Source organism: Delphinus delphis, chromosome 8 (genome assembly GCF_949987515.2).
Source record: "Delphinus delphis chromosome 8, mDelDel1.2, whole genome shotgun sequence".
Lineage (NCBI taxonomy): Eukaryota > Metazoa > Chordata > Mammalia > Artiodactyla > Delphinidae > Delphinus > Delphinus delphis.
In genome coordinates this window covers 13,740,147-13,760,416 of record NC_082690.1, presented here as the reverse complement: position 1 = coordinate 13,760,416, position 20,270 = coordinate 13,740,147, and the positions used below count along the sequence as shown (strand labels likewise).

Genomic DNA, 20,270 nt, shown 5'->3' with positions numbered 1-20,270 from the left:
GCGACTGATCCATTTATGCACATGGCAGAACTAATTGGTTTTTTTAAGACCATATTCTGCCCAGTAAGAAAATCCTGATGCTTTCTAAATAGTTCTAGCTATGAGTCTCCGGGTTAAACTAAAAATATTTCTGCCTTTTGCTTGGTCATTAAGCTTGGCATGACAGTCCATTTCCTGACAGATACGTCAATAATGTTGACCAAAATCAAATACAGAATCTCAGAACTGCAGCATTTAAAGCTGTAATGTAGGCTAAAAGTTTTTCGAGTAGTGATTTCTCTGGGAATCTCATGGAAGCTATGGTACTTCCTCTTGAAAATATATACATGTAAAATATTATATGTATTCACCATGGTTGTTTATCCAATTCAGGTTATCAGACAGATAAAGCTCTAAGGCAGAAAGAGATCAAGTGACATGGCTGGTTAGTGGGAAAACCAGGACTAGCATTGCAGACTCTCAATTTCGAAACCAGCCATTATTCTTTCAAGTGAAGCAGTTGTTTTTCTCTTCCCCTGTGTTCCCATTTGTGTACTGATGCTGTTCATACTGAATTCTCATATAATTCTGTCCTTATCCTTTTGCCTACTTGGGAGAGGTCTTCAGCTAAGAAGATGACTCCCTAAATCCCCTTTTAAATAATAGACATTTAACTGTCCTATATCACTGTTATTTGGGCATATGCATTATCTTTCCAACTACATTTTAGGGACGATGCCTTATCCGTCTTTGTTTTCCCCAAACCACCTAGCTAGGTGAAAGACATACATCCATTATAAAATAACCATTTGTTGAATTAGAAGAACATGCAAAAATCTGACTGAAACTTCCTGTTGAACTATAGCCCATCATTACTATATCCCATTATTATGAACTCAGATTCTGGTGTCAGACTGACCTAAATATGAATTCAGCCCCTGCCATTTACTAACTGTATGTTGCTGGGTATATCACTTAACCTGAGTCTTACTTGGCAAATCTGATGGCACCAAATGTACTTCACAAAAATCATTGTAAGGGACTTCCCGGGTGGCGCACTGGTTATGAATCTGCCTGCCAACGCAGGGGACACAGGTTCAAGCCCTGGTCCGGGAAGATCCCACATGCCACGGAGCAACTATGCCCGTGCGCCACAACTACTGAGCTTGAGCTCTAGAGCCCGTGAGCCACAACTACTGAGCCTGTGTGCCACAACTACTGAAGCCCGCGCGCTTAGAGCTCATGCTCCACAACAAGAGAAGCCAACGCAATGAGAAGCCTGTGCACTGCAATGAAGAGTAGCCCCCGCTCGCCACAACTAGAGAGAAAGCCCATGCGCAGCAACGAAGACCCAATGCAGCCAAAAATAAATTAATTAATTAAAAAAAATCTTTGTGAGGATTAAAGGAAATAATCTATGTGAAATATCTCGAGCATGTTTGGCACATAATAAAAACTCAGAAAGTAGCTATGATTATTGTTATAGCATACTCAGCCCTGAATTAAAGAGCTGGATGGAGGACCGTAGACTTAGAATCTTAGAATTGGACTAGTTGACTAGTTAACTAGTCCAACTGATCCAGGAATTATTTATACACCATTCTAACAGATTTCCCCTTTGCTTAACCTATCCCATTCTTTGCTTAACCTATCCCAGTAACGGTGAATTCATTAGAACCCACTAAAGCACTCCAATTCTTCAGAAGTTCTTCCTTATTATTAGCTTGAACTATATGAAATTGCTGTTTGTAGGTCAAAACAATTAAATTACCAACAATTTCTACTAAAATGACCAGAAATTTGCCTTTCTGTTACTTTCTCTCATTTTACTTCCCTATCAACTGTCTCCTTGTCTATAACGGTCCTTTAGGGATAATAGGGAATCAACTGTGAACAAGATGGATCTAGCTCCTGCCTTCATTAAGGCTTATGTGCTAGTCAAGGAGACAAGAAAATAAGCAATTATATATAATTTTCAGTCTCAAGGAGGTGGAAGAATAATGTTTCAAGCAAAGGGTTCAGCGAAGCAAATTCCCAAAGAACTTACACATGAGGGCTTGAGAGTCTAGAGCAGCACTGCCCAAGAGAACTTTCTGTGATGATGAAAATAGTCTATATCGTCAGTGTCCAATATGATAGTCCTAGTCACATATAGCTACTGAGCACCTGAAATGTGGCTAGTGTTATGTGACTCAGGAAATGCAATTTTAATTCATTTAAATTTAAATAACCACATATGGCTAGTGCCTACCAGATTGAACAGGGCGGTATAGAATAAGAGCAGACAGGGAAGAACACGATCACACATGAGTTTTAGAAAGATAATTCTGCCTATCTCGTGGAGATAGACCAGGGATAGGTAGAGACATTGATCTTGTCTTTAGGAGTTTGCACCATAAGGGGAGAGAAGGGAATGAAAGAAAAGTAAGTCAAGGAGTCATCTCTCGATATCTGTGGGGGATTGTTCCAGGACCTTTGAAGACACCAAAATCCACAGATGCAGACACCAAAATCCATTTATATAAAATGGTGTAGTATTTGCAAATAACCCACACACATCCTCCAGTATACTTTAAATCATCTCTAGATTACTTATATTACCTAATACAGTATAAGCGCTATGTAAATAGTGCCATGTAAATAGTTGCCTGTGCACAACAAATTCAAGTTTTGCTTTTTGGAACTTTCTGGAATTTTCTTTTTTCTGAATATTCTCTACCTGTGATTGGTTGAACCCGTGGATATCGAACCCCAGGGGTACGGAGGGCTGACTGTATCTAATCACACCCAATCATATCCATTACTCATATATGTAGTTATATACATTGTACACAGAATTTGTTAACAGTAATGACCCACATTTCTTGCCTTTTTTCCTAGTTGCTCACAGGACATCTAACTTCCTGCATATTTCTGGGTGTCCCCAAGGGTACCTGAGCTCACAAGTAAGTCTATCAGTAAAGTATCCATGCAGCATCCGCCTCACTCTTCTTCCTCTGTGCCTAGTCTACTCAGCTCTTCTCATGATCCTTGCCACTGAGGCGACTTTAGATGTTGGTTACGCCAACAATCCTGATGCTTCCAAAGCCATCCATCCTAAGGTGCCAGAAGGATGCTCTGTTCTCTGAAGAAGGAGGGAGGCCCCCACCTCAGCCCCACTGCTTGGTTCACCCTCCCCGTGATCCTCAGAACAGTTTCTTCTCTTTTTTTTTTTTTTTTTTTTTTTGCAGTACGCGGGCCTCTCACTGTCGTGGCCTCTCCCGTTGAGGAGCACAGGCTCCAGACGCGCAGGCTCAGCGGCCATGGCTCACGGGCCCAGCCGCTCCGCGGAATGTGGGATCCTCCCAGACGGGGCCACGAACCTGTGTCCCCTGCATCGGCAGGCGGACTCTCAACCACTGCGCCAACAGGGAAGCCCCAGAACAGTTTCTTTAATCATCTCTTTCAGGCTTTTTTTTTTTTTTTTCGAATTTCCCTAAGCCCTACCAATGGGACAACTCAAAACAAAATACAATAAGAGAAGTAAGTCCCCAGGAACTGCCACGGAGTCCCTTGTAAAGAATTTTGTCTTCCCCACTCTATGAACCAATAAATACACGTGCATGCACATCACAACTCCTCACCTGCTCCCTGACACACACTACACGAAAGCACACACAACTTATGCACGTAGACCTCGTCAACTCCTAGCTCTTCAGCTAAAATATCCTTATAAGGCTGAATTCTCTTCAGGATCAGCCAGCATCATCCCTATTTCATGTACATTCCTGCAAAAGAAATGGTCAAAGAAGTACTAAGCAATCACAGCTAAACAGTAAGACATAACATGTATGGAGCTGGAGCAATAGTATGGCATAATGTGAAATGCATGGATTTGACTTTCGTGCCAGATTGACCTGAATTTCAATCTCAGCCTGGTCATTTTTACTAATGGTCTTGGGCAGATCACTTAACCTCTATGAAGTTCAGTTTTTAATTCTATAAAATACCTACTTTGGGAAGGTGGTAAAAATTAGAAGTAGCATATGTACAGTGCCTGTTATCTGGAAGGGGCTCTATAAGGGGAAGATGCTATTACTACGAAGGTGTTGGAGCACCAAAAGCTCAGGATGCCACAGGCCCTGTGAAGAGGACACAGAATAAAGGCCAGAGTGCTACCGCATCCTTACACAAAAGCATCTTGGGACTGTATTAGATTACAGCCTAGAGCTCGCTATTGAGGACACTGAAGACAGAGACAGTAAGTGAATTGATCAGGGTCACACGGCAAACTAGTGACAGAATCAGGACAAAATCCTAAGTAAGTCTGGAAGGTTCAACTTAACGCTCCTTTTCTGTAAGACAGCACCCTCGCAGAGGCCCGGGCTCTGCTCTGACCTGCCCCTATTCCACTCTGATTTGACAATTTGTACTCATCCTTTGCACCCAGGGTGTCCCCTCATGACGGGCAAGAGAAAGAGCAGATGAGGTGTGTTTCTAGGGTCGACCAGGCCGGCACAGACATCCCCGTCGCCATGGCAACCCCAGCTCGGTCGGGGAGGACCCGCTCCTCCGGCGCCCCCTCCCATTCACGCAGCGGACGTGACACGTGCGAGGGGTCACGTGTTGTTGTTGGGCCGGGAAAGCTGCTTCCGGGTCAATGCAGGACACTGGGCTCCGGCGGCCGGAGTGGGGGACGAGGTGAAGCGGATCCGGTCTGCAGCCGGCCGGGAGCAGGCCGGAGGCTGAGCGGCGGCCACGGCTGCGGCCGGGAGGGGGGAGGAGAGGCGCAGCCCGAGGAGCCGCCGCAGCAGCTCCCCCGCCTCCCGGGCTGAGGGGTGAGTGGAGCCCGGGCCTGCCGGCTCCGCCGGGTTCTCGAGGCCCGAGGGGCTCCCCTCCGGAGCCGGGGTGCCGTACGAGGAAACAGCGGGAAGAAGTCGGAGCGGGACGAGGCCTGCGTGGGCGAAGGGGAGGATGGGACATCTGCCCGGTCGGAGGGAAGATGGGGCCGGGCCTGGGCTGAGGCGGCGCGGGGAGGGCCTGGGCTGGGAGAGGGAGTCGGGGCCCGGGTTGGAGGAGGGCGTCTGGGGGGAGCCTGTCCGAATTCCTGAGAATCCGGACTAATCACTGTGCCCCAGGGACGTGGGGGATGAGGAGATGCCCCCTGGCTGGTAGGAGATGGAGACGACTCGGGGGCTGCTGGGGAAATAGGAAACTTGCCTCTGAACCACTGAAGCAAAAAAAAAAAAAAATCAAAAAATCAAAAATAAAATAAAGGACGTTTCCCGAGGGAGGTTCGGTGGGGCAAGGAGCGGACTGGCATTCCCAGGCTCTTGGGACTCTAGGCCTGCCCCTTCCGGGGGCTGGTAGAAGGATGCGGTAGTTTAATAAGGACTTTTGGGAGAATCATTTTGCCCCCAAGACAATTAACTGACAGTGAGGCGCTTGGAGTAGGATGGGGCCTGGGAGGAGGGTGCCCCGTCCTGGGATCTGGGAAAGGGGGAGGGTAAGAATCTGTGCGGAGCTTCATTCTTCGCTGAAAATGGGGAGTACAGAGTACAAGGCCCTCTTCTAGGGAGACATACTGGGAATTGGTGAAGCGAGAAGGAGATTTAATACTGTCTTCTCTTGGGGCACAGTGTTCTAGAAGTTGTAGTTCAGGAAAGTTGGTTGGAAGACTAGAACTGTTTATAGTCAGTGGAGGAAGGAGGAGCTCTACTCTGAAGGTTGCTAAGCTACCAGAAGCTTGTAGGCACCGCCTAGGTCTGTTGTTTGGGGAAGTTAGTTCTTTCAGGTCCAGATACAGGTTTAGTTGAGGCATGTCCCCATTCTTTTTATGCTGCCCTGGAGCTCTTAAATTGGTTTCCACGAGTCCATCTTGAGCTAAGAGATTATGTGTAGGTTCGGAGGACTAATGAAGACATTCAGCCTTTGAGTCCTGAGGCATTTGACCTAAATCTCTAGGGTAGGGGCTTTCAAACTTTTTGCTCCATAGTTAGAAGTACATTTTACATCATGATCTAGTACATACCGACAAAAGTTTCACAAAGCAGTATTTACCCTTGTTACTTATGATGCATACTGATCATTTCTATTATTCATTCTTTTCCATTAAAAAATGCTGACTAAATCCACTAAATTGTTATGTGGGTCACAAGTTGCAGTTTGGCAGGCACTCTCGCCAAGGCACATTTCTTTGGCTTCAATTAGTGTCTTCATGTATGTTTCTAGAGAGCAAGGATGATTACAAGGAGATGGATGGGAGGTAGAGTGGAGCCCACCTGGTGCGACGGACTGCTTCATTTGTTTACATATTTATAAGGGGTAGCAAATTGTACCATAATCTTAACCTTTGATAGCTTAATGTTGCCTGATCATTTGTGAAATTTTTGAAATAAGTGTGTGCTTTAATTTTCTCTGTCCTTTGCTGGGTCTGAGAAATATGAGAGGCCTAGTTCCATATAGTTGATTCATCCCTACAGCATCTTTAAGGTAATTTTATTTTAATCTTACAGTGTTAATACACTAATTTTGCTTTTCTGCTGTTTAAAAAATCTCAAGCTGAAACCCATACTTCCTTACTCCAATAATTAATGTATGGTATACTTTTTCTACATGATTAAAGGTGCAGGTTCATGGCTTTAGTAACTTAATCATAAACTTAAGTGTAACTTTGATTCAGTTAACATCTTAATTCCCCCCATAAAAATGGCGTTTTCGTCTGTTTATAAAATAGGTGAGGTCCTTGTATGAGTGGTAGTATAATAAATGTTAATGAGTGTTGGTAAACAAAGTGAGAGGCCTTCATGTGTTGCCATGTTTAAAGTCCTTTTAAAAGTTGTCACACAGCCTGTTGTTACAGGGCGTTGAGTGTCAAATGATGTTGCCTGACTTCAGTAGGTACATTTATAGGGTGTATTTAAGACCAGTTTAATAGTTTTAGTTTTTGTTGAGGATGGCTTTGTATTATTTGGAACATGGAATTCAAAGGCACAGCCATTAGGAAAGTATTGCCCAAATTAAAGTTTACCAGTGGGACCACATTCTTGATTAGATGCCTTATGAAAGCACTCTTATTATCTTCAAACTTTGTGTGTTATAAAATATATCTTTCTTACCTTTAACTATTGACTAGTTAAAGTCAATAACTAGTCAATAACACGGCCCCCCTGATGAGAGGGGCCGTGCTGGCATGTATCAGCCGTCCTTTAAAAATTACCTTCTAATCAGGTAAATATTTGTTTTAAAATATTTCTCTTTAAAGAATGTTTTAAAAGTTTTCTTTTTGTGGTAGGTGTTTGGGACATTAAGGAAGATTCTCATTAATTTCATTTTTCTGGGAATCACGTGTACCTGTCAATAAACAGTTGTGGAGAATTTACCCTGAGTGATTGTGTGTGCTTTTTTATAGTTTTCATTTCTTCTCTTGAACCTCAGACTCTTTAAGTATTTCCACTTATAGCAGGCTCTTTTCCCTTTCTAATATTTGCTTCCAAACTGCTGTGGGTTTGGAAATTAGACGCTTACCTTTGTTAGAACTTTGCGTAGAATGAGATTATATAGCTCTGAATAATGTTCTTTCATTTATATATATGTTAAATACAATATATATATAAATACTTTTTTTTTAGTGTATCAACTATGTGACATGTATTTTGGCTGCTCAGAGACCTGTTAGCTGACATCTTAGTCGTGGGCTGTGTTTTAAATAAGTGAACTCTGTATATTTTGGGCCTAGTTGGCTGTACAGAAAAAGTTGTAAAGAGTAATACAAAACTGATAGTAATACAGTTTGGACTTAAGGGGTGAAGAAATCATTTAGCTGTGATTGTTGCCTTTGCCCTGCATGCAATTCATTGTTGAGGTACCGTTCTCCCCTTTTTCTTTGCCACTACTGTGTTCTAGCTTTTACCTCTTTGGGATTGGAATGCTAACAGCCTAACTGTTCCCGTTCTCCATCTGCTTGACCTTGCATAGCTTCATCAGAGTACTCTGCCAAAGAATATTGCTGTCATTTATAATTTCCCTCTTCAAAAACCATTAGTGGTTTCCCAGTGCCAGCACTGAATAAAGCCCATAGTGTTTAGTTTGACGTTGAGGGCATTCTACAGCCTCTACTTTTTACTGACATTATTTTTGCATTCCTAAACGCAGATCCTCTGTTCCTGCCAAGCTGTCTACTCGTCGTACCTTCCTTTGTATGTAACATTATTCCTGAGAGTCTGTGGGAAGCATGTTCCCTTTCTTCATGAAATCCTACTCATCTTCATTTCATTACAGATGATCCTTCTTCCTTGAAGTCTCTCTTGCCGTTTTGTTTATATTGCTTTTCCTGTATTGCTTTGTATTTACTGTTTGTGTATCTTGTTCCTGTCTCTTTTAGATTGTAAACTCATGGAGACAGAAGATCAAATATATTCAGATCTCTAGGACATCTAGCACACGTTTTGTCATAGGATAGTTCATGGTGATCAGAATGAACTATGATCAAGTGAATCAGAATTGATTGAACTAATGGTTAAAATTGCGGATCTCTGGAAGTTCTGCCCTAGACTTACTGAATCAGAATCTAGGAATCTGCCCAGGTGATTCTAATGTACAGTAAAACTTGAGAATTGCTGACCTAGCCGTGATGCTTTAAAATACAGTAGGTACACATACAGTTTTTTTAGCAAATGATGTAAATGAACTGAGCAGTTTCAGTTCAGCATATTGGTTTAATTTGAGGGCTTTGGAGTCACGCAGCCTAGATTTGAATCTTCTTTCACTCACTAGCCATCTGACTAGCCTCTCTTTGCTTTAGTTTTCCAATGTGTAAAATGGGGTTAATAATAGTACCTTTTATAAAGGTGTTGTGAGAATTGAATGATATCACATAAAAAACAACATACTACAAGGTAAATAGTGAACTCAATAGATATTTTCTGCTTTTGTCATGATGATCATGGTAACAAGGCTCATCAAAGTAATGAAACTTGAGAACAGATTGTGTCGGTCATTGTTAAGCAAATTGCTCGTGTTTTCAAGAATTTAGGCTTAACATTTATTTTCCATTTTAGACATAACAGTTGGTGGACCTATATGGTGTTTAGGTTTAAATTCATAAAAATGTGTTTTGCCTTCTTTAGAAGGATTGGTACCAAATTAACATGTTAGATTTCCCCCCCACCCTTCATTTCCCTGAAGGATAAAGTGCAGACTTGGAAACAGAGGACCTTAGCCTCTTGCCATCTGGTCCTGCAGGCCCATCTTCATCTCCCAGCCCTTCTCCCTCACACTCCACACCAGCCACACTGCATTTCTCACTTTCACTTATTTGTGCCTTTCCCCCTTATTTTTCATCTAGGAATTCCTGTGACCTCTTTTAAGACTCAGGTTTATGTGTGGCTGACCTTCTTGAAGAGAGTCACTCCCTTGGTGTTCTCAAAGTGCTTTGTCCATACTTACGTATTACCCTTGTGTACATTGGTCTTCTTTTTGGAGGGAAAAGGACTTAGTCCTGGCCTATGGTCCCAGTACATTGTATATAATTAGTCTACCTCCGCTAGAAGCAGAAGGTGCCTGGGGGTTATTTGACTCATAAGCTCTCCCATTTTTCTGGACTTTCCTACTCAGTTTTCATAATAATAACTACAATTTATTGACCACTTGCTAGGCCAGGTGCAGCTAGATGCTTTAAACACTTTTTTTTCATTTAAACTTCACAATGACTCTATGAAATAGCTATTAATAGTTTCATTTTACAAATGAGAGAGCAGGCGTAGAGAGGTAAATAACTTGCTCAAATTTCAGTGCAGATTCATAACTGAACTCAGGTTGAATTAGGAGAGTTAAACAGATGCCACACCTCCATAACTCAGGACTCTGGCTATATGAAACTTTCACTAATCATTCGTTAATGGTCCTTAGGAATGTGATCTATTACTAGTACTGTTGAGAAAAGGCTTCAACTAAAATTCCTCTTAGATTAATGCTTTTCCAGTGATTTGCAAAGTTTCTTTCCATCTGTAATACCTCTCACTGGTTTTCGTGGTTTTCATGTCACTGTCAGAAAATACTGCTTCATATTTATTCAAAGTAAAAATTCACTTTTTTGTTCAGCCGACAGATATTTGTTGCCATGCGCCTGACACTGCTTCGTACCACGCCGAACTGGACTGACAGGTCCCTGCTTTTGTGGGACTTCGGTTCTGGGTGGAGTTTATCACTAAATTAATAGACGGGGATAAGTGCTGTCAAGAATGAAAGAGGGTGAGGTGATAAGTGATTGCCGGTGGCAGTGGCGCCATTTTTAATGGGCTGGTTAGAGGCGGCTTCCCTGAGAAGGTAACATTTGTGCTTACATTTATTTGAGGCTCAAATGCTGAGATGAAGCCAGCTAAGCCGAGAGCCAGGAAAAGGGCATTCCTGTAAAAGCCTTAAGAGGGGGAATCAGCTTGGCAGGTTTGAGAAGTAGAAAGCCATGCTGGCTGAAACCTAGTGGGCTAAGAAAAAGGTGGGAGGAGGTAAGTTTAGAGAAGTAAGCACAGAACAGATAAAATGAAGCCCCGAAGGCTATGATAAAGATTTGGATTTTATTCTGAGTGTGAAGGGAAGCTTTTGGACAGTTTAAAGGACATGATTTGACTTAGATTTTGAAAAGATCACTTGGATGATCTTGGAGAATGAATTATATGGTCATGAGTGACCTGGGAGGAAGCTATTGCAACAATCCTAGCGAGAGGTTGATGGAGGCTTAACCCAGAGTAAAGTAGAGGAAATGGCAAGAATTGGGCAGAATTGGGGTGTTTTAGAGGTTGGTTAATTACAGGGATGTGAGAGGAAGAGAAAAATGTAACTCTGGAGGTGGGGACTTGGTGGAGGAGGAAGCAGTTTTGAGGAGGGAATTAAGAATTCTGCTTTTGCCTCCCGTGTGCCTCTCTCCGATGATACACCCCCACCCTCCAAGGGTACCACAGTTCTGAATTTCGTGTTTATTCTCTGACTTTTCTTTACAGTTATCACCTATGTATGTAACGCTAAACAATACGATGATTAATCTTCTATTTTTTTGATTTTGTTTAAGTGGGCTTGTGCTGTATATATTCTTGTGATTATTTTATCCATTTAACGGTGTTTTTAAAAGTCATTCACGTTGATAAGGAAGCAGTCATAGCAAATGATCAAGTATTATGTGTTGTTGCTGTGGAAACATTTCATTTTATGAATATAATGCAATGTATCCAATTGCCTGTTCTTGCACGTAAGGGCATTTTTTTTGGTCAGGATTTTTGTAATTTCAAACAATACCGTTGCTGTGGACATTCTTGTACTTTTCTCCTGGTGCACATTACAAGTTCCGGTAGAGTTTACACTGAGAAGGAAGATTTCTGGGTCACAGGGAATGTGCATCTTCAGCTTCTCTAGACAATGATGAATGGTTTTCCAAGGTATTTGTACTCTTACTAGCAATAGAAGAGTTCCTATTCTTCCACATTTTCTCTAGCACTTGGTATTGTCAGAATTTTTAAGTTTTGCTAATTTATATAAAATGATAGTTTGTTGAGATTTTAATTTCTGTTTCTGAATTATTGAACTTGAACATCTTTTACATATATTTATCAGTCTTTTGAATTTTATCTTCTGTTAAATACTTGTTCATGTCTTTTCCATTTTTCTATTGAGTTGTTTGCCTTTTTCTTATTGGTTTTAGGAGTTCCCCCATGTTAGTTACATGTGTTGCAATTATCTTCCAGTTTTTGGCTTGTCTTTTTCTGTGTTTAAAGTCTTTTGATGATCAAAAGTTTTTCATTTGACTTCTCCTTTATGGTTCCTTTTTGCATTTTGCTTATGAAATATTTCCCTAAATCAAGATCTTAGAGCTCTTTTCCTATTTAAAAAAAAATAACTATTTTCTTCTCATAGGAATAAAGTTTGCTTTCCACATTTTAGCTGGACTGAATTTTTCTGTGTTGTGAGATGAGGATTCCCTTTCATTTTTCCCAGATTTATGTTCACTTGTCCTGGGACAGTTCTTGTGTAGTTTAACCTTTTCTTACTGATGTCTATGATGCTTGCAGGTACATTTACATAGACCTGTTTCTGGGCTCTCTTTTCAATTCCACTGATCTATTTTTTTCCTCCAGAGTTTTCTTTACAAAATACAGTTGATTCTTGTTATTCATGGTACTTATGTAAAGTTGCCGTGAACACCAAATTAGTGAATACGGAACCATTGCTCCCAGGGGAAATGTAGGGTTAGGGTCCTGCCAGTCATTGCACACAACATTTTCGTCAAGTGATCAATACCTGACTTCGTTGTGTTTTTTTTTTTTAACATCTTTATTGGAGTATAATTGCTTTACAATGGTGTGTTAGTTTCTGCTGTATAACAAAGTGAATCAGCTATATGTATACATATATCCCCATATCTCCTCCCTCTTGCATCTCCCTCCCTCCCTCCCTCCCTATCCCACCCCTCTAGGTGGACGCAAAGCACTGAGCTGATCTCCTCCCTGTGCTATGCGGCTGCTTCCCACTAGCTAGCTATTTTACATTTGGTAGTGTATATATGTAAAATGATTCTGAAGAACCTAGGGGCAGGACAGGAATAAAGACGCAGACGTGGAGAATGGACTTGAGGACATGGGGAGGGGGAAGGGTAAGCTGGGACGAAGTGGGAGAGTGGCATGGACATATATACACTGACTTTGTTTTATATGTGTTTCTGTTTAAAGACACCTTATTCAGTATATATTGTTGATTCATTAACTTCGGATTCATAGTGAACAGCACTATAGTTAGATAGAATAAATCTCATCTAACACCAATTTTCTCCATAAGGCACATCACAACCTTCCTGTGGTTAGGGACACAGCATCGCACTGAGGGGCCTTTTTCAATAGTAAAATCAACAAAAAGGCACAAAAATATGAAAAACCTGGCACTGAATAGACCGTGAAAAGGACACTTGTTTACAGTATGAGAGCTGAAACAAGAAGGCAGAGCGACGCCTTGTTCTGTCTCAGCTGGAAATGTACACGTCTGTCAGGTGACTCAAAGTTTTTCTTACTCTGCAAGTATCTGCAAATGACTGTGAAAACGTTGCAAGTATTGATTTTGGGGTTACAAATTAATTCGAGCAGGTGAATTTGCAAATAAAGAATTTGCTAATAATGAGGCTCAACTGTATTATGAAATCTGGGGAGGCAGTTTTTCAGGAACTTTAGCACTCTCCCTTCCCTCTTATGCTTAGACATATATTTATAACATTTTATTTTAAAATAATGATTTTATGCAATGACTCTCTCAAATACTAAGTTCTGGTTGACAGGTGCCATTATCTTAATGAAGATAGGTCATTTTTGAGAATATTTTTATTATATTTATAACATGGTATTGTTATTTAGTTATAGGTAAGTGAAAAAAGAATTTTAGGAAAGAATCATGATTCTTAAAATGTTGGAAACAGGTCTAGATTATTAAACCCTTATTATTGTGACTTATATGAGGATCATATTTTCTCATAGGTACTATTAGTAACTTAAGGCATACATTTTATAAAGGCAAGTCCCTTTGGAGATTGTAGTTTAAATGTTAACTCTATTAATCCCTCATCCATTAGTGACATTTTTCCATGTGAGCACCAGTAAAGGAATCCAAGAAAAATGTAAGATTGTATACATTATAAATCATATCTCCTACAAAATGCATTTATTGAGACTTGGCTAATTTATCCCTCACTTTTTAAGATCCTTAAGTGAATTGTTGGCATTAATTTGATAACTGTGCTGAGGGAGTAAGAATCAGGCATTTTGGACTTGACCTGTATTTATCTTTTTTTTTTTTAGTGTAACATATTTTACTTATTCCCTATTTTTGAAGTATTTTTATTGTGGTAAAATATATATAACATGTACCATTTTAACCAATTTTAAATGTACAGATCAGTGGCATTAAGTACAGTCACATTGCTGTACCACCATCACCACTGTCCATCTCTAGAACTTTTTTGTCCCCAAACTGAAACTCTGTACCCGTTAATCAATAACTCCCTGTTCCCCACTCTCCCCAGCCCCTGGCACCTATCATTCTACTTTCTGTCTCTGTGAATGTGACTACTCTGGATGCCGCATATAAGTGGAATCGCATAGGATTTGTCCTTTTGTGTTTGGCATACTTCACTTAGTGTTATGTCTTCAAGGTTCAGCCATGTTGTAGCATGTGTCAGAATTGCCTTTTCAAAGCTGAGTAATATTCCATTGTATGTACATACTACATTTCGCTTATCCATTCATCTGCCTATGGATATTTGGATTCTTTCCATCCTTTGGCTATTGTGAATAATGCTGCTATGAATATTGGTGTACAAATAGCTATTCAAGTCCCTGCTTTCAGTTCTTTTGGTATACACCTAGAAGTGGGATTTCTGGATCATATGGTAAATCCACGTTTAATCATTTGAGGCACTGCCACACTGTTTCCTACAGCAGCTGCTCCATTCTACAGTCTCACCAGCAATGCGCATGTATTCCTCTTTAGTTACTACACTGTGCCTGTTGGTCTGAAGTATGGCAGAAATTATTAACTCTTGCATATAAGACATATAGTATAGTATAGATACCAAAGTTATATATTCAGTATTAAATCTACTGTGGCTGTAGTTTTTGCAGAAGAATTTAGCTTGTGCTCAGAAGCAAGTATTTCTGGCTCTGTTACTGATTCATTGCCCTGTCGTGTGATCTCTTACTTTTGGAACCCCCATGGAGAGGTAGACATAATTAGTAATTCAGTGGTGGCTATGATGCATTTTTGTTTGTAACTACTCTGATCTGAGTTTATTAATACACCTGCTTTTCATACTTTATAAAATACATTTGATATGCACAATGAGAAGTGATTAGAAAACTCACTGATTAGCATATTCATTGAGTGCCAATTATGTGCAAAGTTCCAGTCCATGATAGATAGAAAGAAGCATTGTGATATGGTTCTTACCCTCAAGAGCTATACAGTCTAAAGATATTAAACAAACAAAAGAAAATCACAACACTATGCATGAGTTAATAATGGGACAAAAATGAAAAGAATCCATGCCAATATGTGATTGATTAATTGCCCACTGAATATTTTAGGCAATAAATATTTACCATGAGCTCAGCTCAAAGGAAACAGATCATTATGGCAGGAGGTATCTGAAAAGGCTTCGTCTCCGAAGTATATTCTGAGTAGGGCCTTGAAGGATGCATAAAATTTAGACAGGTGGAGAAGGGAAGATCTTCTAGTTAAGGAGGAGTGACATTATAAATGTCAGACATTTTACTGCCTGAATCATTAATTGGCATGAATTTGCATAGGCCCAGGACCAAAAAATATTAGATCAAATCTATTTAGCAAAATCTGTAAATAAGTCCCCAGCCCTACATTAATGCTGCCATGCTCACTGGGTGGTGATGGGAGTAGTAACAGTGGTAGCAGTAGCAGTAGGAGTAATAGTAAGCCAGTATTTAGTGAGTGCTCTCCATGTGCCAAGCACTGAATGAAACCTGTATTACCCATGTTATCTCTATTCATTCAGCAACCCTATGAGCTAGGGGTTAGGGGCTATCCGTTACCCCTTTTATAAGTGAGGCAGTGGAGACTTAGAAACCAAAGTAACCTCCTTGTAGTCAAATGGAGTGGTGGAGTCAGTCATGATTTACATCCCGGCAGTTTGGTTCTAGAACCAGCACTTATTACCACTAGGCAGTATCACCATAGGGCAGTAATACTACTATAGCACTAAATATGGAAAGGGCTAGTGAATTTTTTTAATAACCTGTAAACTCTGGCAACCTCTCTGTGTGGCTGACGTTTACATTCTGGCAATTCTTCGCTGTGAGCCAGAGTGGTCTGTAAACTCTAGAAGGCTGCAGGGTGGTGAACTAGTAGACCATTCCTAATGAGGCCTTGCTTTAAGTTGATAGCCTCTGTAGTTACTCACAAGTAGAGACGATGGGGTAATCTGTTCTATAAACAGCTGAGTTTATAGAACAGATTGACCTTAAACTTGTGTATTCACAGCTGAAAGATAGCATGTGTATACAATTTTCTCCTGATGAAAACCAATCCATTCAAGAAACTAATATTTACTGCTTTTTGGCAGGAAAGGGAAGTTGAGAATATTTTTCCCCCTTTGGTGACTAGACCAATCGGTACTGCTGCTTAGCTTTGTGGTTCAGCTACCTTGACATGGTTACAAGAGGTATTTCGGCTGTAATGATTTTCATAAATTTTAATAAGTTGTATTTCTGTGATTTGTGCATGATGCTACATACTGTTGACATGAATTTTTTTTTTTTCCTTCAGTGAAGACAGCATGGCTCAACAGATTAGGGATACGGAAAGTATAACTTAGCATGCTGGTTGGGCCTCGGAAACCCGAGCAAGTCACCTCAGTATCATGTCCTGTAAATAGAGATAAGTGTCAGTTTGGCTGTTTCAGAAGATGGTTGTGGAAAATTACTAGTCTTTCAAATGATTGTTAATCTCAGTCTGGGGACACTCGGCTTTTGGGGAGCATCGATTCAAGAGTAAATATTTCTACTCTTGAATTTTGAGTAAGTGCAACATAAAAGCCTTGAGATTTTCCCAGATTGAATCTGGGCCACATAGAAAGGTAGGGATGGATGCAGACTTGTTTGGGAAGGGGTTGGGAAGGGGGATAAGGGTGGACTCTCCTTGGAATTTATTGAAGTAAGGGGTGTGGTGAATATTAAAGTTTTTATGTTGTGATTGCTGAAAGTTGGTGGAAAGTGCTTGTCTGCATTCTAAAATGCCTAATTTCATAGGGATATAGACAATTGGTGTAAGCCAACACTTCTGGACAGTTAGAAGCTACAGGAATTAAGAAAGAAGTTCTTAGAAATATTTTCACACAAAGAGGTACTTACATCTAAATAGCAGTATTTTCTTAAATTTTTTTCCTCTCAAATACTTTCTCATCAAAATAATAAAATTCTTGGGCTAGTGCATTTGGATCAGAAATTTTGAGTGCTACGTAGAATAGACTACTAGCGTGAGAATCAGTCCTGTTTGCTAATTTGCAGTTGTGGATGAGAAAACTTTGTCTTTTGTCCAACATCAAATGTGCCTTGTATGCAGTATAGTTCTTTAGTAGAAAATACAGACAGCTGTGGGGCTGTACTCACTGATAACGCAGAGTCACAGTTTTAGATATTTTGGTGCCACTAATATAATGAAATAAAGGATTTGGATTAGATATTTTAATACCTGTGGTACGTTTAAGGAGAAGCATAGTGCTGTGATAAGTGAAGAGGGTAACAGTGCCCTACTAATAGCCCAACTCAAGGACTGACCAGGAGTCTGAATTCACATTTCATTTGGCAATGTTGGATTTAAAAAAATAATTTTTTTTAATTAAAAAAATAATCTACCAAGAAAAGTTGATGTGCTACATTATTTCACTTGGATATAGTTTAGTATACAGTTGAGAAGGAGACTGAGAAATAGGGTGGTTCATAGTAGGGTGTGAAATCATGGTGGTGTGGTATGTTATGATAATGGACTTATCAGCTATGCTCAAGTTTTGCACTTGGCATACTCAGAGTCAATTTGTCAATTAGTAAACTATAATTCTACAGAAGAGTTCTGAAAGGTTATTAGAAGTAATTTATTTTCCTTACTTTTCATCCCAAGAAGGCATCCACTTAGGTATATTACATAATGCTCAAGGAGGTAACCGAGATAGAATTGCAGGTATATGTACTTTATGATAAGTGAAGGTAGAACTGCCATACAGAATGAGACTGTCTAGCCTAAGTATGATGACTTGGACAATGTCTTTAATGTGTTTTTATGGGAGAGATTGCTGTCATTCATGAGTTCAGGTGCAAAAGCTTGTTAATGGAATACTCTGTAGACCATAAAAATGATTATAGGGCTTCCCTGGTGGCGCAGTGGTTGAGAGTCCGCCTGCCGATGCAGGGGACGTGGGTTCGTGCCCCGGTCCGGGAAGGTCGCACATGCCGCGGAGCGGCTGGGCCCGTGAGCCATGGCCGCTGAGCCTGCGCGTCCGGAGCCCGTGCTCTGCAATGGGAGAGGCCACAACAGTGAGAGGCCCGCGTACCACACACACACAAAAAAGATTGTATATGTATATATTTATGGATATAGAAAGTTTTTCATGAGCCGTTTAGTGAAAAGGCAGGTTACAGAACTCTGTATCTAAAAGTAATTTAATCTTTGTGTAAACATCATGTATCTACATAGTATGGAAAAAATGGTCTGAAAAAATATACACCATAAAGTGCATCCTCAGGCTTTTAATCTACTCTCTAAATCTGTCAACCAGAGCTTCCTGGTATGGCTGTGGCTCTAAATATGCTTCAGATAAGAAAAGCTTTTTGGTGACACTTATATACATGCTTAGCTTAGCTAATGAAAAGTAAAACTACATCTACATGGGGTTATAGGTTTTTTGCTTATTTTCAGTTGGTAGGTTTTAAAAATTCAGAATGTATATCTCTAGTATTTTTCAAGCAGTTATTTAGAAAAAAGCTTATCAATAGACCCTTTTTCCTTTATTTTTTAATTTAATTTTTAATTGAAGTATAGTTGATTTACAGTGTTGTGCTAATTTTTGCTGTACAGCAAAGTGACTCAGTTATACACATAAATATATTCTTTTTTAATATTCTTTTCCATTATGGTTTAACTCGGGAGGTTGGATATAGTTCCCTGTGCCATACAATAGGACCTTGTTGTTTATCCATCCTAAATTTAATAGTTTGCATCTACTAACCCCAAACTCCCAGTCAGTCACACCCCCGTTGGCAACCACAAGTCAGTTCTCTACGTCCGTAAGTCTGTTTCTGTTTTGCAGATAAGTTCATTTGTGCCATATTTTAGATTCCACATATAAGTGATATCATACGGTATTTGTCTTTCTCTTTCTGACTTCGCTTAGTATGATAATCTCTAGCTGCATCCATGTCACTGCAAATGGCATTATTTTGTTCTTTTTTATGGCTGAGTAGTATTCCATTGTCTGTATGCACCACATCTTCTTTATCCATTCCTTTATTTGTTTATTCATTTTTATCTTTCCTGGAGGTAAAAATATGTAAAATACACATATACTTTCCCAGAGTAGTTAGTTATGTTTTATTGGGTACACTTTTGCTGAGGATCAGAAAGATTTAGGAAACAAAACAACAAACTAAAGTCCCAGCTACCTAAAATGTCCAAGAACCTGGCAGGGTTTAGATATAGTGGAGGTCTTTCACAAAAGGAAGCTTTGCAGGGATGAGGTTAGGAGTCCATAAAGTAAAAGTTAAATGGGCTTAAAAAAAAAAAAAAGAAACTTCCAAAAATTGAGAAAGCTAGTAATACTAAGAGATTCTTTGATGCTATCCAGATTTTCCTCCTTAGCTTTGTTTTTTTTTAAATTTATTTATTTATTTATTTTTGGATTTTATTTTATTTTTTGTTTATACAGCGGGTTCTTATTAGTTATCTATTTTATACATTTAGTGTATATATGTCAATCCCAATCTCCCAATTCATCCCACCACCACCCCCCTCTCCCCGCACTTTCCCTGCCCTGGGAAAGTTCTCTACATCTGTGTCTCCAATTTCTGCCTTGCAAACCGGTTCATCTGTGCCATTTTTCTAGATTCCACATATATGCATTAATATATGATATTTGTTTTTCTTAGCTTTGTTTTGTTAGTTTTTTGACCTGCTCCATGCCCCTACCCGCCAAACTCAGCCTATAGATTCCTCTTTTGTTCTTTTAAAAAAAGAACAAGATATAACAGCTCTGTCTCTCTCTGAACACTCGGTTTTTCTTCATCAACTGTCCCATCTCTTCTGTTTTCATCTAAGCTTCTCAAAGGCATGGTCTATACTTACTGTCTTCATTTATTTACTTCCTTAACCCCCTAAACTATGGTTTCTACTCCCTTGTCTGTACTGAAAATGCTTCCACTAAGGTAAACAAACTCCTACTTGCCCAGTCCTTTAGGGATTTTTAAATTCTCATCATTTTTGACCCCTTGATATTCTACATAAAGATCGGTCACCCCCATCCTTGCACAATATTCACAGCAGTCTATCAAAACTTTTCTTACTTCTACCTCTATAGGATAAAGTCAAACCTGAGCAAGGTCAGGCATGAGCTGACCACTGTCCACCTTTCAGTCGAATCTCCTGTCTCCCCTGCTCCCCACAAATATTTTATGTTGTAGCAATACCGCTTAATGTCTCTTGTGCTGGTTTATCTTCTGTTGTTTCCTGTGCCTGGAATGCTCTTCTCCAACCTGTTAACCTAA

The 20,270-nt window shown here is 40.0% G+C and overlaps 1 protein-coding gene across 2 annotated transcripts in view; it reads left to right on the top strand.

Annotated features, from left to right (window-relative positions):
- The first annotated feature begins 4,632 nt into the window (after positions 1 to 4,632).
- Positions 4,633 to 20,270, top strand: part of LOC132429456 (tubulin-specific chaperone cofactor E-like protein) — a 162,065-nt gene continuing 146,427 nt past the window's right edge. For both annotated transcript variants that reach the window (XM_060017775.1, XM_060017774.1), the window contains exon 1: positions 4,633 to 4,796. The gene's annotated coding sequence lies outside the window, so the exon portion shown is untranslated. The remainder of the gene's footprint in view (positions 4,797 to 20,270) is intronic.